Below are 6000 nucleotides of genomic sequence, written 5' to 3' on the forward strand. Positions count from 1 at the left end.
AGAAAAAGGTAAATTATCAATCCCTACTGTCAATAGTCTCCCCTCTGTGAAGATAAGGGGTTGCGAATTCCACACTTCCTCCCACTCCTCTCACTCCACATACACATTCACATGGGATAGAAAGGATTTTTGTCAGCAGACTGGTTAGTGAGAATCAAAAAGAGATTAGAAATCAGGGAGCATGGATCCTCTTCCCTCCCTCATCTGACCTCACCCTGGATTAGGAGTCTTCAGATTCAGCACTTCCAAAGTTAAAGAGACTCTGCGAGCATCCCAGGTTTCCACAAATAGTTGGTTCAAGTGAGAAGCTTTTTTTAAAAGTACAGATTAAAGATCATACCACAGAATTGTTTAATCAGAAAATCCAGGGCAGGGTCTAGAAATTACACTTAAAAAATAAAAACTAGAGTCCCCTAAACCCTGGAAAGCTTTTTTCCTATCTGAAATAGAGAAATTAGAAACTTTTAGGCAAGCAGCCCACTTACTCTCATGACTGGTGAGTAAGCACCACTAGATTAAGTAACTCTAATTCCATCTGGCTTTAACATTTTCAGTCATCTTTAACACAAAAGCCCTTGAAAAATAAAAGTAAACTGCAGCAGGTCCAAAGTGATTTCCTCTTCACTTGTATTCCCAGCCTTTTGAGCAATCTGTCGTATATAGATCTAAAATTAAGTGTTTTCTAAATTTTCCATACCTGTGAAATTGGAAGATACAGAACTATTACTGTGGTAACAATCTAGTAACAGTGAATGTGTTCACCCTGCTTCCTACAGGCTATTTTATTTTCCTATAATGGTAACTCTGAATTGGTTGACAGTTAGGAAAATAGTATTTTGACAATTTCACCTTGCATTCTTATAAAACTAGAAAGTCAAGAAGCTGGCCACATTCTTGGCCAGTATGTAAGCTTATTTGTAAGTCACATTCTAGCAAATTCAAGGGTATGGGAGTCACTCACAAAAAATCCTCCAGGAAAATCTGGTTTTCTGACTCTTTCAGACCGTCTAATTCAGCAATGTGAAATTCAGGAACAATGCAATTCAGATCATTCACATCCCAAGTGAAAGAATCAGATAATTGAAGCAACATTTGTTTACTCTAGTTTATGGTATCGAGATAATTAATTCTGCTTTCCATTTCCCCTTGCTAATGTAATGTGACCTCACTGTTATTTTTGAAGTTAATCGATTAGGAGATTTGGCTTGCGTAAGCAACTCTTGCATATGGGTAATTATTCCAGCAAACAGAGACTTATACACTCTTTACAAGCTGTTGTCTTAGTGCCACTTTCTAATATTTGGTTCTTATTACTTGTAGCTTAAAAACCATTTCCAGGTCTAATTAATTTGCTCTTCAGCAGTCTGAAGATCAGTGTTTCCAACCCATGGATTGAATATATAAAATGATGCATGGGGTCAAAATTAGCATTTAGTTAAATATTAGAGTAAATCAGGGACTTCTCTGGTGGCCCAGTGGTTAAGACTCCATTCTTCCAATGCAGGGGGCATGGGTTCATTCCTTGGTTGGGGAACTAATATTTCACATGCTACACAGTGCAGACCAATTTTTTTTTTCATTTTTAATTTAAAAGAATAATAAACAAGTCCATGTAGGAGCTAAACTCCATTAAATACCATGTAGATAACCTGTCCATTAGATCTTTCAAACCACTTCTCAAAATTCAGCCCAGCCACAACTGAAGCACATTTGGAATCAAGATTGCTGGGAGAAATATAAATAACAGATATGCAGATGACACCATCCTTACGGCAGAAAGTGAAGAAAGCTAAAGAGCCTTTTGATCAAAGTGAAAGAGGAGAGTGAAAAAGTTGGCTTAAAACTCAACATTCAAAAAACTAAGATCATGGCATCCAGTCCCATCATTTCATGGCAAATAGATGGAGAAACAGTGGAAATAGTGAGACACTTATTTTCTTGGGCTACAAAATCACTGCAGATGGTGACTGCAGCCATGAAATTAAAATACGCTTGCTCCTTCGAAGAAAAGCTATGACCAACCTAGACAGCATATTAAAAAACAGAGACGTTACTTTGTCAACAAAGGTCCGTGTAGTCAAAGCTATGGTTTTTCCAGTAGTCATGTATGGATGTGAGACTTGAACTATAAAGAAAGCTGAGTGCCGAAGAATTGACGCTTTTGAACTGTGGTGTTGGGGAAAACTCTTGAGAGTCCCTTGGACTGCAAGGAGATCCAACCAGTCAATCCTAAAGGAAATGAGTCCTGAATATTCATTGGAAGGACTGATGCTGAAGCTGAAATGACAATCCTTTTGGCCACCTAATGTGAAGAATTGACTCATTGGAAAAGCCCCTGATGCTGGGAAAGATTGAAGGCAGGAGTAGAAGGGGATGACAGAGGATAAGATGGTTGGATGGCATCACCAACTCAATGGACATGAGTTTGAGCAAGCTCCAGGAGTTGGTGACAGACAGAGAAGCCTGGCATGCTTGTAGTCCATGGGGTCGTAAAGAGTTGTACACGATGGAGCAACTGAACTGACAACTGTTTAGCTTCCCAGGTGGTGCAGTGTTAAAGAATCTGCCTGCCAATGCAGAAGACGAGGGTTCCATCCCTGGGTTGGGATGATCTCCTGGAGTAGGAAATGGCAGCCCATTCCAGTATTCTTGCCTGAAAAATTCCATGGACAGAGGAGCCTGGCAGGCTATAGTCCATGGGGTTGCAAAGAGTCAGCCACAAATGAGCTACTGAGCATACATGCACACATTATCTGTTGTTTATCGGTTACAAATTTCCATATTCCTCTGCTGCTCAGTCACACTGTTCCAAATTATCTCTAAGTCTGTGTCTTGTGATTCTCTGTATAATTACATCTGTTTCTCCCTGATTTTCCATGAGCTTATTTCATCCTTTCAAGAGGGCTTATAAATGCATTTGTTCCCTTTATCGGAAGGACACCAGCCCAGCAGTTCTGTCTTACTGACGCCCATGCTCCAGTGTATAAAAATAGCCTTGTGTCCTCTGGAGTTCTCTGAGCCATTTAGGAAGAAAGAATGTCTGTCATGGAATCACTATCATTTGTAATGTCCTCTCCAAAAGACAGCCACAGAAAAAAACTCTAGAACCATTTGCGACCTAATAAAATACAAAAGAAGAAAATGTGCTGAAAATAATACAGCTTTTCTTTATTGCACAGTCCCAGCTTCTTTGAGCCCCAGTGATTTTGTTACTGGACTTGGTCCTGGTCATATAGAAGTTTTGTGCATCAGGAAATCAGTTGCCATCTCAGTAATTAACAGGAAATTACTCTGCATTTTGAACCAGACTGTCTGCTTTTGCTGCTGTTACTACTGCTGCCTTCCGAAGGTTTAGGATGCTCTCCCCGAATACTGAAAATCTGTTCCTTCTTTACCCAGAATCCATTCTCAGTGTGAGCTTTGGTATGAAGTGAGGTTCTTCACCTAGCAGTGAAGTTAAAATAGCTTTGTCCTTCATCAAGTTCCTGAACTTCTCTGAGCTTAAAAAACTGCACCTATAAAGTGTAAAATTTATCTGCTTCTCAGTGTTGTTTCTGTGAAATTAACAATGCCACAGAGTGAAACACTATGACCACAGTGTGTAAATTGAGTGTTGCTGCACAGATATGAGGAAATGTGAAATACTGGTTATTTAGAGCAGTGGCCTCCGACTGGAGCCCTCTATCTCAGAGGTCCACGGCAATCAGGTGAGGCCTCGAGAGAGAATGTTGGGATGTCTGTCTATGTATAAAATGTATAAACTTTAAAAAAAGATATTATGCCTTGACAGTATTTAATACAGGAATTAAACTGATGGCTTTCTCTAGTCTGCGTCTGAAATGGTCATGGAACTTAGCAGTGAGATGTTCTGAGGGCATGCTGGTACCACCACTAGGTGACATGGAGTCCCCACACACTGGGACACGTTCTGCATCCTGCACACGCTGCACTTTGTGTGCGTCCTTTGTGGCTGGCAGAACAATGCCGACTCCCAAACCTGTCCAGGAACCCCTGGCACCTGGGAACAGATTACCTCACGTGACAAAAGGAACTTTGCCAATCTGATTAAGACTTGAGATGGGGAAAGTGTCTGGATTACCTGGATGGACCCAATGTAATCACCAAGGTCCTCATAGTAAATGAACTGGGGAGGCAGGAGCATCTCTGAAAGATGTGACAAGAGGTCAGAGTGATGTGACTGCTGGAAGGGGGCCACAGGCCAAGGAACGTGGTGGCCTCTGGAAGCTGGAACAGTCGGGGAAACAGGATCGTTCTTGTAGTCTCCGTAAAGAACACGTTCCAGCTGACACTTTGATATCAGCTCAGTGAGACCCATTGTAGGTTTCCAACCTCATAGTGTAATAAGTTTGTATTGTTCAAGCCAGAACATGTGTAGTAATTTGTTACAGCCACAACAAAAAGCTAACTTATTACGTTAAGTGGATTTGTGAATTCTATGATCCAGTTTTAACTATTTGTCACCAGAAGGGCAAATGTCCTCTAAAGGGATTTTTGCAGAAAAAGTGTTGCTGAAAGACAACTCTAATATTGCAAATGTAACTAGACAAGACATGGGCAGGACTGAACTTCACTCTACTCCTCAGCTCATTTTAAAATGAAAAGAGTGATGTTCTAATGTACTTAATTCTATTGTTTTCACTATATTAATTTTTAAGCAAAGATAGTGGCTTTATATCATTAATACATAGATAGTAATAAAATATTACTTTTAACATATGTATTTTATATCTATTAAATCATTTTTAATCAGCCTTTTAAAGTTGAATTAATTGTAGATTCACATGCAATTGTAAGAAATAATACAGAGAGATCCCCATGTACCCTGAATCCAGTTTCCCTCAATGGCACCATCATAACTATAAGGTAATATTCTTGCCATAAGAACCCCATGAATAGCATGAAAACAAAAAAATGATGTGACACTGGAAGATGAGCCCCCCGGGTCAGAAGGTGCCCCGTAGGCTACTGGGGAAGAACAGGGGGCAATTACTAATAGCTCCAGAAAGAATGGAGCCGTTGGGCCAAAGCAGAAATAAAGCTTAGTTGTGAATGTGTCCAGTACTGAAAATAAAGTGTGATGCTATAAAGAATAATATTGCATAGGAATCTGGAAGGTTAGGTTCATGAATCAAGGTAAATGGGACATGATCAAACAGGAGGTGGCAAGAGTGGACATCGACATCTTAGGAGTCAGTGAACTAAAACGGATAGGAATGGGGGAATTTAATTCAGATGAACATTATATCTACTACTGTGGGCAAGAATCCCTTAGACGGGTAATATCATAACTGGGATATTGACATTGACCCAGCCCACTGACCTTATTTAGGTTTCACCAATTTTACATGCATTCATGAGCGTGTATGTAATCAGTTGCATGCAATTTTATCACTTGTGTAGATTTGTGTGTAGACTGTATCACTTGTGTAGATTTGTGTAACTGCAGATTACAGAATTATCTCATTATCACGAGAACACATCATGCTAGCTACAGTCACCGCCACCTCCCTCCCCACTTCTTTCTAACCTTTAGCAGTTATCTGTTTTCTATCTCCATAATTTTGTCACTCTGAGACTGGGCTTTTTCTTTCAGCAAACTTCCCTCGGGATCCACCCAAGTTATTACTGTACTAGTTTTTTATTGTTGTTGCACCAAATTACCACAAATTCAGCCACTTAAAGCAACAAACACCTTTTATCTCACATTGCTGAAGGTCAAAAGTCCAAGAACAGCACAACTGGACCTCTGCTTAAAATCTGACAAGGCATAAATCAAGGCTGTGCGCCTTTCTGTAAGGCTCTGGGGATAAAGTGGTTCCAAGTTTGTGCAAGTTGTTGATCAAAATCAGTTTCTGGCACTTGTAGGACAGAGGTCCCAATTTCCATGCTGGCTGTCGGCGGGGAGAAGTCCCTGCTTGAGTGCCTGCCTGCATCCTTTGTATACTTTCCCTTTGGCCCTCCCCCAGCAATAACAGATGA

Source organism: Bos indicus, chromosome 12, assembly GCF_029378745.1.
Source record: "Bos indicus isolate NIAB-ARS_2022 breed Sahiwal x Tharparkar chromosome 12, NIAB-ARS_B.indTharparkar_mat_pri_1.0, whole genome shotgun sequence".
Classification (NCBI taxonomy): Eukaryota; Metazoa; Chordata; class Mammalia; order Artiodactyla; family Bovidae; genus Bos; species Bos indicus.